The 12,507-nt window shown below is 41.8% G+C and overlaps 1 pseudogene; it reads right to left on the bottom strand.

Moving 5' to 3' along the window:
• Positions 1-11,592: 11,592 nt before the first annotated feature.
• Positions 11,593-12,301, bottom strand: LOC132228279 (myosin regulatory light polypeptide 9-like; annotated as a pseudogene).
• Positions 12,302-12,507: the final 206 nt, after the last annotated feature.

Here is a 12,507-nt window from a genome sequence, read left to right as displayed (position 1 = left end):
TTTTGGTGTTTACTACTCATTTTATATCAATAATAAGTGATTGGATGCATTTTATTTTTTTGGGGGGGGTTACTAATTTTTATTTTATTTTTTTTAATTGCTTAAAGTATTACAAAGGGTATTACATATGTGTCTTTTTTTCCCCCCCGCCCTTGACTATCCCCTGGCTTCCCCCACCCCCCAACGCCCCATGTCCATTGGTTATGCATATATGCATGCATACAAGTCCTTCGGTTGATCCCTTATACCCCTCCCTCCTGCCCCCCAACTTTCCCCGGCCTTCCCGCTGCAGTTTGACAATCTGTTTGAGGCAGCTCTGCCTCTGTATCTATTACTGTTCAAAAGTTTATAATGGTCTCTATTATCCATGAATGAGTGAGATCATGTGGTATTTTTCCTTCATTGACTGGCTTATTTCACTTAGCATAATGCTCTCCAGTTCCATCCATGCCGTTGCAAATGGTAGGAGTTCCTTCTTTTTTACAGCAGCATAGTATTCCATCGTGTAGATGTACCATAGTTTTCTAATCCATTCATCTACTGATGGGCACTTAGGCTGTTTCCAGATCTTAGCTATGGTGAATTGTGCTGCTATGAACATATGGGTGCATATATCCTTTCTGATTGGTGTTTCTGGTTTCCTGGGATATATTCCTAGAAGTGGGATCACAGGGTCAAATGGTAGTTCCATTTGTAGTTTTTTGAGGAAACTCCATACTGTCTTCTATAGTGGCTGCACCAGTCTGCATTCCCACCAGCAGTGCACAAGTGTTCCTTTTTCTCCACATCCTCTCCAGCACTTGTCGTTTGTTGATTTGTTGATGTTAGCCAGTCTGACAGGTGTGAGATGATACCTCATTGTTGTTTTGATTTGCATCTCTTGGATGATTAGTGAATTTGAGCATGTTTTCATATGTCTCTTGGCTTTCTGAATGTCCTCTTTTGAAAGGTGTCTATTTATGTCCTTTGCCCATTTTTTGATTGGATTGTTTATCTTCCTTTTGTTAAGTTGTATGAGTTCCCTATAAATTTTGGAGATTAGGCCCTTATCAGATATGACATTGGCAAATATGTTTTCCCAATTAAGCTGATTGGATGCATTTTAAATAGCACTGCACTTACTGGTAAATTCAGAAAATGGTGCATCAAAATGACCCTGAAAAATCAAAATTTTTTCTTTAATTTAATGTATATTGTCATAAACCTTCTATAAGAAAAATACCCAATGGAGGATATAAACTTTTTTTGCTGTTGCCAGAGGAATATATTTGAGCTAAGTCAGATCTCCTCACTCTGCTCAAATATTCCAATGGCTTTGAATCTCATTAGAGGGGAAAATCCCAGGTGGAGAAACTGAGGCTTGTAGAAATTGACCTGAGAGAAATCATTAAAACTAGAAAGAAAATTGAAATGATCCCCTTATACTCAGATGCTTTCCCGCAGTCTACAGGCCTGTATGATTCAGCTTCCTCTTAGACCTCTACTTCTGTGCGCCCACCCCTTATTCACTTTCAGTCACACTGGCCTCCCTATCCTTCCTGGAAAATGTCTGTCAGACTCCTGCCTCAGAACCTTGGTAATTCTTTTATGTCTTTGCTTGGTATGCTCTTTCCTTAGATTCCATGTGGCTAACTCTTCTGTTCTCTCCTCCCACTCCCTGCCCCTCGCCCCACCACTTCTGCCAAATATCAGCATGGCCTTCCCAGAACACCTGATATAAAATAGCATTCGCCACCCATGCTCCCAATCTGCCTTACTCTACTTTATTTTCCCACATAGTATATATCACCACCCCATATTGTATATATTTGCATGTTCACTTTTCATTGTCTGTAACTTAAAGGTAAGCTCAGTGAGAACCTGACTACTAGGTTTTCCATCGTATCCTCAAAACTGGAAAGAGTATCACACATGTAATATGTGCCCATGATATAGTTAATGAATTAGTGAATGATATTATCCTCCCTGACCTCCCAAATCAAATACATTTTGAAGACAAATTCATATGGATAAAACAAGCATTGGACCAAGTGAAGTGGAGTCACAGAGATCAGTGCTGTGCTTAGAAACAGGATGAATTAGATAACCTTAAAGTTAGACATTGAAATGCTGAATAAGCTCCCAAGTCTGTGGTATAGCTCATATCAGATTCCTGTCTGAAATATGGGGTCAGAAGAGGAGACCAGATACACAAAGCATTTAACAGTCCCTCCTCTGTTGCATGATTGATGGGAAAGATGCTTTCAGCACCACTCACTGCTGTCTGAGGCAACCAAATTTCAAGCATCTACTTATATAAAAACCATGGATGGTGTTCATCAAGACCTGAAACACCGGGACCAAGTGAAGGAAGTCAGTCCTGCAGGGGTTGTCTTGGCAATGGCTGCGCCCTCCCCCGAGCTGTTTCCTGGAGCTGTTTCCGGTGAGGGAGGGGTTTGAGGCAGGAACCTGCCCTTGGAGCGTGGACCCACTGAATCCTGGGTTGTTCTGCCAAGGGCTGCACCCTCCCCAGCTGTTTCCCGTGTGGCCTGACGGAAGAATGCACCCTCAGAGCACCAGAAGCACCCAGCAGCAGTCAGTCCTGGGTTGCTGAGGTGGAGGCCATGGCGTGGTAGAACTCTGGGTCTGGCCCAACAGGGGGCATGGCTGACTTTGAAACCAGACCCTGACAGTAGGAGGGAGGGAGCCCCATTCCTCACAGAATCTGCTGTTGGATAGCTTGCTGTCAGTGGCCTGCCAGCCAGGAACCCCCTTCTCCTGCACCCTGGACCCTGACAGGAGGGAGGATGGAGGAGGGAGCCCCTTTCCTCATGGAATCTACAGGTGGCCAGTTTGCTAATTAATTCCTTTTTTAAAAAAACATATTTTATTGATTTTTTACAGAGAGGAAGGGAGAGGGATAGAGTTAGAAACATCAATGAGAGAGAAGCATCGATCAGCTGCCTCCTGCACACTCCCCACTGGAGATGTGCCTGCAACCAAGGTACATGCCCTTGACCGGAATTGAACCCAGGACCCTTGAGTCCACAGGCCGATGCTCTCTCCACTCAGCCAAACTGGTTAGGGCTATTAATTCCTTTTTAATGTGCATGAATTTATTGAACCGGGCTACTAGTATTACATATTTGCACTGGGATATCCAGAAGGACCTGAATAGATCTATGCCAATCAGAAGACATCAATTTTTAAGGTATTATAACTGAAGCACACTTTTCTATGCATCCTGTTGAGACAAATCTTCAAAACAGCCTTCAGAGACCCCTAAAATACTATGTGTGGGAAATAGGAGGATTCAGGTATACCTCTGGTACTTGGGCTCCCAGGGTTAAAAGGAACAGCCAGGAATGCCACTAGCCCATTCAGCCTCTTTGTGTGAGTTTAGAAAAAGCTTCCCCTCCATTTCTGCTGGGATGATGAATCTCTGTCTCTTAGTAATTGGTCCCTTGTCTTGTCACCCTTACGTAGGGGACAATTATTTGTCATGGCACTAGGAGTAGCAGGATGTGCGACTGCCATCCCAGGAGAGATATCCATGGCTTCTGGGGCTCCAGTTGTCTGAGTTTCCCAGCTGAAATAAAAGACTCTAAAAAAGGCAACGGCCTTGTTTCTCAGGCCATTGCTGGATGACACACAAGTGAACTTTAGTCACAGTACCTGGTGCATGGGATCCTCACTTTCACGCTGAGCTGAATACACCTGTCTCCGAGGCTCTTCACATTGCCACCAGGATGTTTCTGTGCTGACCAAGGCCACAGAAAAACATAAGTAAAAGCGCTATTATGTAATCAGACAAGCATAGATGTGAGTCCCACATGGCTCATGTCACAGAACAAATCTCTTAATTTCCATAAGCCTCCACTTCGTCAGCATTACGATGGAAGGCAGTAAGAGTAACGATCTCAGAGGACAGTTTAAAGTTTAAATTATGAAATATACTAGCAGATAATACATGTTGGTATCACTGTGTGTTATCTATTGCTATTAGTATTAGTATGTTTAACTATAATTCATAGTCTAAATCATGAAAAATTTCTAAGACCTTTGCTCTGAAAAATGGTAACTCCTTATCAGTGTATATACACTTATACTGCAAATGTAACTTATATCAGGCTTACATTTTAACTGACTTCATTTTATATACATTTTGTGTACATTTAAGTTCTTGGCATTTAGGTTACTTTTCCAATATTAATATAGATATATCAATATATATATCAACTTCTTTTTTCATTTAGTGTTTGCTTTGTATATCTTTTTCTACTTTTTCGCAACTTTTCTGAACATTTGTGTTATAAGTGTGTCTTTAGATAGCATATCCAAGGTTTTTGAAGTCCAATCTTAAAAATGCTATTTCTAATTGTAAATTTAAGCCATGTGTACTTATTTTATTTTAATATTGTGATTAGGATTAATTCTTGCCATCTTATATAGTACTTTCAATTTAGCACATTTTCTATTTTTATCTTTCTTTCCTGTTTTCTATCAATCATTGAGGGTTTTTTGTGCTTTTTTCTAAATTACATTTTCTTTATTTTAAATATGTTTTTATTGATTTTTTAGAGAAAGATAAATGGAAAGGGAGGGAGAGAGAGAGGGAGAGAGAGGGGGGGGGAGAGAGAGAGATTGATAGGTTGCCTCCTTCTGGGGATCAAGCCTGCAACCCCTGACCAGAATCAAACTAGGGACCTCCAGTGCATGGGGTGATGCTCAACCAACTGAGCAACACTGGCCCAGGCAAGATTTTTTAATCTATTTTTTTTAACCTTTACTGGCTTAGAATTTATATAATGTATTTATTAAAAGTTACATTTATCTGCATCTATTGATAAGATAATATTATTTTTATCCTCTCTTTTATAAATGTGGTGTATTACTGATTGATTTGCATATGTTGAACCATCCTGTGTCCCTGGAATTTACCCATTTACCCATTTAATTGTGATGTATTATTTTTGTTTTGATGTACTGTTGTATTCAATATGCTAGTAATTTGTTTAGAATTTTTGCATCTGTTTTCATTAGAGATATTGATCTATAGTTTTCTTTTTTATGTGGTATCTTTGACCAGGTTTTGGTATCAGAGTTATATTGACCTCATAAAATGTGTTATGAATTGTATTGCTTCTTCTTTAATTTTTTGGAAGCATTTGAGAAGGATAGGTTTTAAATCTTCTTTGAACATTTGGTAGAATTCACTAGTGAAGCCATCTGGTTATGGACTTTTATTTTTGGGGGATGTTTTTAATGGTTGTTTCAATTTCCTAACTGCTGATCAGTCTATTTAGATTTTCCAATTCTTCATGATTTAGTCTAGGAAGGTTATACATTCCTAGGAACATATTCATTTCTTCTAAGTTATTGAATTTGGTGGCACATGCTATATAATAAAGAGCTAATATGCAAATGGTCATCGCACCTTCACATCCTTGCACCCTTACGCTAGGGCCAGGGGACCTGAGGCTGGGCCAGAAGGACATGAGGCTTCCCCCCTCACCCCAGCGCTGGGGCCGGGGGACCTGAGGCCTCACCCCCTGCCCTGGCGCAGGGGCCTGGAGACCTGATGCTGCGCCTCCTGCCCTGTGGGGCTTGTCGGGGGTGGGGCTGGCTGGGTCTAGATCTTGCACAATTTCGAGGTGCGTGCAGGTGGGCGGGGACTTGACTCTGGGTCCCGCAGCACACCCCAGACTCTGACAGAAGGGATATTTTCATATACATTTTACTAATTTTCTTTCATCTCTGACACTTCTATTATAAAGGGCAAATAGCAATATTAAAATATTTCCTCTAATTAATTCCCATTTAATGTGCATTAATTTCATGCACCGGGCCACTAGTAGTCTTTCATAATATTCCAGTATGATCCTTTGTATATCTGTGATGTCTGTGATGACATCTCCCCTCTCATTTCTGATTTTGTTTTTAATATTTTTCCCTGTTTTCTTAGTGAGTCCAGCCAGCAGTTTGTCAATTTTATTAATATTTTCAAAAAAACAGATCGTTTTTAAAATTTCTGTATAGTCTTTTTGTTCTCTATTTCATTCATTTCTGCTCTAATTTTAAGTTTTTCCTTTCTTCTGCTGACTTTGGGCTGCTTTGATTTTTTTCCGAGTTCTTTAAGACATGATATTAGATTTATTTGGGATTTCTCTTGTTTCTTGAACTATGTCTGTAATGATGTAAATTTTCCTCAGACTACTGCTTTCACTGCATCCTAGAAATTTTCAATATGTTGCATTGTCATTCTAATGAGTCTCTATACGTTTTGAACTCATCTCTTATTTATTTGACCCTATCCTTTTTTGGTAGTATGTTGTTTAATTTCTATGTATTTGTGGGGTTTTCACTTTTTTTTTGCAGGTGATTTCTAATTTTAAGGCATCATGGTTGGAGAATGTTTGGTATAATTTCAATCTTTTTGAATTTGTTGATACAAGTTTTGTGACCCAACATATTCTGAAAATTACAAAGCATTATTTAAAAAGACTGAAAAAAAAAAACCCCACACACCAACAAAATGCAAAAAATATCCCATGTTCATGGATTGGGCATAGTTAAAATTACCATATTACTCAAGGCAATATACAGATTTAATGCAATCCCATTAAAATCCCAATGTGGGACTAGAGACTTTCAGTTTCATCAATCGATCCTGAGCAACACTACAATACAGAAGACTGGGACCAAAGGAACACTTCACTTTTTCATTTCTTTTTTATTACTTTGTTATCCCTTTTTTTTTCTTTTTTTCTTTGTTTTCCTGTTTTTGTTTGTGGATTTATTTTCTATTTCTTTTCACATTATTTTTCCATCACTCTATTTTATTTCATTTTTATTTGCTATTTTTATACCATTTTTGAAATCAATTTTTTTGTAAATTTATTATTTTTTTTCTCTTTCTCATTCCTCTTATCCACCCATCCCCTTTCTACTTCCTCTATACTGAACTGAGATCCTCCCCATATTCATCCAACTTTTAACCTTTGCTGGGAGGTTTGGTGTTTGTATCTTTTTTTCTTTTTCTTTTTTCTTTAATTTTATTATTATTATTATTATTATTATTATTATTATTATTATTTGTTTGTTTGTTAGATTGTTTTGTTTGTTTGTTTATGTGTTGGTTCTGTGGTATTTTCCCCATATATATATAATCTCCTTTTCTTCCTTCTTCTTTTCTCTTTTATCTTTTTCACTCTCTTCAATATCATTTATGCTCTCTTTTCTCGCCCCTAATTCTCTTTTCTCAGGTGGTCACTTATAGTAGGGTTATTGTTGTCGTGAGTACATTCGTGCTTTGATCCTTTTGTGTTGTGTCTTGACGAGGTGAATTTTATCCTGTCTGGCCAGGTGCTAGAGAGTGAGCCTCATAACCAGACACCTGGAGAGGAAACTCCATCCACAAATGGGTCAATAACACCCCAGGCCCAACTACAGGGATAGGAAGAAGGCGGCAGTGAGGGAGAGAGCGTGAGTCAGTGAGGACCAAAAGAGGAGTGTGTGGTCATGTGGGATGTGTGTGTGTGTATGTGAGTGAGGCACAGATAGATCCCACAGGGCCTTCGGGTCAGGCTAAACGGGCTCACCTAACTAGGCAGCCTCTGCTACCGTGTAAGCAGCGTGTAAGCAGTTCCAGGAGGCTGACTAGTGCCCAGAAGCCTAGCATTTTTAAGGGGAGAGCTGCTGTAACTGGGAGCCAGGCCTTACCCCGACCCAGGGTGCCCTCAGATAACACCTGGGACTCTACAGACACTCCTGCCAGGGACGTGCTACTTCGGCTGTGGTCCCAAGGTAAATGAGTCTCCGGCCACCCTGAGCACAGGCTCCTGAGAGTCCTGAAGCCTGATCCCCTCTGACCGGCCCAACGCCTTAGCCTGGGGCACTGCAACCACACAGGCAGCAGATACGTGAGCAGCCCAATCTGGTCCAAGGAGCAGCAGCCCCCTGAGCAGCCTGCCCCAGGCCTAAGAGCAGAAACCTCACGTGGCCTGCCCCTCTCCAAGGGGCAGCAGCTGTCAGCTGTGTGAGCATCCCACTCCCTCATCCGAGGGGCAGCAACCACGTGAATAGCCTGCTCCATCTGAGGAGCAGCAGCCACATGAGCAGCCTGTGCACGATTGAGGAGCGGCAGCCCCATGCAGCCTGTCCCCACCCGAGGAGCAGCAGCTGCGCAGCCCACACCCTCCTCCTGTCTGAGGAGCAGTAGGTGTGCGAAAAACCTGCCCCCATCCAAGGAGCAGCAGCTGCATAAGCAGCCTGCCCCCATACGAGGAGCAGCAGCGGTGTGAGCAGCCCATACCCATATGAGGAACAGCATTGCCGCAAGCAGCCTGTTCCCATTCAAGGAGCAATAGCCGCCTGAACAGCCTCCCCCAGTCCGGGGAGCAGCAGCCACATGAGCAGACCACCCACGTCTGAGGAGCAGCAGCCCTGTGCAGTCTACACTGGTCTGAGGAGCAGCAGACACAAGCAGCCTGCACCTGTCCGACAAACAACAGCTGGGTGAGTGGCCTGCCCCCATCTGAGGAGCAGCAGACACACGTGCAGCTCGCTCCACCCCGAGGAGCAGCAGCCACGTAAGTGGCCTGCCACACTTCCGAGGAGCAACAACTATGCAAGCAGCCCACACCCATACGAGGAGCAGTAGCTCTGTAAGCAACCTGCCCCTGTCCAAAGAGTGGCAGCCTCATGAGCAGCCCACCCCATCTGAGGAACAGCAGCAGCATGCAGCCAGCCCCGATCCAAGGAGCAGCAGACACGTGAGCAGTAGCCATGTGAACAGCCCTCTCCTGTCCAAGGAGCAGCAGCTGCGCTCAGCCCACCTGACCTGAAGAGCAGCAGCCTCGTGATCAGCCCAACCCTATCCAAAGAACAGCAGCTGTGCGAGCAGCCTCACCTACCAACCAGAGGAGACACCACTGCTTTGAACAGCACCAACCAGAGGAGCTGCTGCCAACTGAGAAGCAGTAACTACTGCAACCACTTGAACAACTGCAGCCTGAGGAAACACTGCCACCCAAAGAGCAGCCCCTGCACAACTTGACATCTAGATCAGTGGGTGAGACCAAAAATGGGTAGACAAAGAAACCCCCACAGGAAAGAAAATGAGAAATCGCTAGAAAAGTGGATAAGTGAAACAGAGGCATGCAATATGTCAGGGGAAAAAAATCAGAATAAGGGTCCTAGAGTGCATAAAGCAGTTGGAGTAAAAAATCAAAAATGTATGTAAGAATCAAGAAGAAATGGATGAAAAAATCAACAACTTAGTAAGAACCAAGAATAAATGAAGAGTAATATAGCTGCAATAAAAAACACCATGGAAAGGTTCAAAAGTAGGCTAGGAGAAAGAAAGGACTGAATTAGCGAATTAGAAGACAGGGAAGCAAAACACACCCAAACTGAACTGCAATTGGAGAAAAAAATTAAAAGACAGGAGGAAAACCTAAGGGAGCTATGGGACAACATGAAACAAAGCAACATATGAATAATAGGGGTGCAAGAACAACAGGAAGAGGAACAAGGATTAGAAGACCAATTTAAAGAAATAATGTCAGAAAAGTTCTCTGAGGTGGGGAATAAATAGTCATACAGGCACAGAGAGTCTGAAGCAAGATGAAACTGAAAAGACCCACATGAAGACACATCTTAATCACCATGGCAAATGTTTAGGACAAAGAGAGAATCTTAAAGGTTACGAGAGAGATGGAAAGTTACATTCAAGGGATCTCCCATTAGATTATCAAATGATTTCTCAACAGAAACACATCAGACCAGAAAAGAATGGACGGAAATTTACATAGTGATGCAAAACAAGGGACTGAATCCAACAAGGCTATCCAGCAAGGCTATCATTCAAAATTGAAGGGGAAATAAGAAGCTTCACAGACAAAAAAAGGCTAAGGGAGTTTATCACCACCAAGCCAGCAATGCAAGAAATGCTAAAGGGACTGGTGTAAAAAGACAAAATAAAAGGCTAAGGAAGAAAACAGGCACAAAAAAAGAAATGGCTACAAACAAATACCTTTCAATAATAACTTTAAACGTAAACGGACTAAATGCTCCAATCAAAAGACATAGAGTGGCTGAATGGATAAAAAACATGACCCATACATTTGCTGTCTACAAGAGACCCACCTCAGAAGAAGGGACTCACACACACTGAAAGTGAAGCGATGGAAAAATATCTTTCAGGCAAATGGAAATGAAAAACAGCTGGGGTAGCAATACTCATATCAGACAAAATAGACCTCAAAGTAAAGGCCATAACAAGATATAAGGGAGGCCACTTCATAATACTAAAGGGATTGATACCACAAGAGGATATAACCCTGATAAACATATATGCACCCAATGCAGGAGCACCCAAATACATAAAAAACCTCCTGGAAGATATCAAGGGATCTATCGACAACAATACAATCATAGTAGGGGACTTTAATACACACTGACATCACTGGATAAATCCTCTAGACAAAAAATCTGCAAAGAAACAACAATTCTAAATGACTCACTAGATAAGATGGACTTCATTGACATCTTCAGAGCATTTCACTCCAAAGCCGCAGAATATACGTTCTTCTCAAGTGCACATGGGACATTTTAAAAAATAGACCACATATTGGGTCACAAGCAAAGTCTCCCCAAATTCAAGAACATAAAATCATACCAAGCACCTTCTCAGATCACAATGGCATAATATATTAGAAATCAACTACAATAAAAACAATCCAAAACACTCAAACACTTGGAAGCTTAATAGCATGTTATTAAATATTGATTGGGTTACCAATGAGATCAAAGAAGAAATTAACAACATCCTAGAAACTAATGACAATGAAAACACAACAATCCGAAACCTATGGGACACAATGAAAGCAGTCCTGAGAGGGAATTTTATAGCTCTACAGGTCTACCTCAAAAAGCAAGAAAAAATGGTAGTAAATCATCTAACTCTACAACTCAAAGAATTAGAAAGAGAACAACAAGAAAATCCCAGAATGAGCAGAAGAAAGGAGATAATAAAGATCAGATGGATGTGAGGGTGATCTGGCTGCGACATCTGTCACCCCATTGATCGCCAGGGTTGATTCGGCTGATCTGGCTGGCTAGGCGGGTGTCCCCCTCCTCCGTCACCGATCCATGTGTGTCCCTCCCGAAGCTGCGCGCTCAGTCGAAGAGGATGACCTTCCCCCCCGAGGAGAGGACCGGTCTTCGGTCAAGGGTATACGAGTAGCTGCGCTCCCCTGCTAGAACCTCCAAACAAGCTCTCAAAATCAGAGCAGAAATAAATGACATAGAGACCAAAAAAAAAAAAAAAAAAAAACAATACATAAGATCAATAAAACCAAGAGCTGGTTCTTTTTTTAAAAAAAATCATAAAATTTAAATATGGTTCAGAAAAAAATTGAGTGAATTACTTTTCTGAAAAAATATATTGACTCTGTGTAGATTGCAGTTATGAGGGGGTGGGGAAGGCTGGTTAAGTTCAATTACCTATTTTCTATTCTGAAAATCACAAAAAGTCCTACTTCCAGTCTGATTATAGAGATGGCTGTGCCCAAAATGGCTGAGAATAAATACCACAAGAAAGGCAAAAGCTGCAAAGCTAGGGCATGTTATGGACTCTAAGAGAAAGTCTCAGAAATACCCAATGTGGCGACAAAGAACATTTGGCTGCAATTTGGAGTTCTTTTCAGTCATCTTTATCTTTTGCTCCATGTTTAAGGATGCGTGTGAACTCAATGTAATTGAAATTTCCCTTTTTGTCAATAGGCGCTTCTCTGTACAGCTCATCCACTTCCTCATCTTTAAACCGATCTCCCATTGTTGTCAGTAGCTCTCTCAGGTAATCTTCCTGAATGGTGCCAGTTGCTTCTTCATCAAAGCAAGCAAAACATTTCTGATGACATCTTCTGGATCTGTGCCATTTAACTTCTCACCAAACATCGTGAGGAACATGGTAAAATTTATGGGACCCGGAGCCTCATACATCATGGCATCTAGATACTCATCAGTTGGATTTTTTCCCAGGGAGGCAAGCATATCATGCAAATATTCCTTGTCAATGAAACCATCTCTGTTCTGATCAATCATGTTGAAGGCCTCTTTAAACTCTTGGTCAAACATGGCGAACACATTGGATCTTGCACGCTGGGGGCGCTTCTTGGTGGTCTTGGTCTTTGCCCTTTTGCTCGACATGGTGGTGGTTAGTTCCCTGCACTGCCGAGAGAACCGAGCACTTCAGTGACTTCCTCGCTGCCCTCGCTGCCCTCGCTGCCACTATCACCACCCTTCTACACCCAGAGCCGCTAAAACACTACCCCAAGAGCTGGTTCTTTGAAAGGATAAAGAAGATTGATGAACCTCTAGCCAGGCTCACCAAGAAGCAAAGAGAGAGGACCCAAATAAATAAAATCAGAAATGACAGAGGTGAAATAACAACAGACCCCATAGAAATACAAAGGATTGGTAGAAAATACTATGAACAACTCTACTCCAACACATTAGACAAAC

Source organism: Myotis daubentonii, chromosome 2 (genome assembly GCF_963259705.1).
Source record: "Myotis daubentonii chromosome 2, mMyoDau2.1, whole genome shotgun sequence".
In the NCBI taxonomy this organism is placed as follows: domain Eukaryota; kingdom Metazoa; phylum Chordata; class Mammalia; order Chiroptera; family Vespertilionidae; genus Myotis; species Myotis daubentonii.
This window is presented reverse-complemented; position numbering and strand designations above follow the sequence as displayed.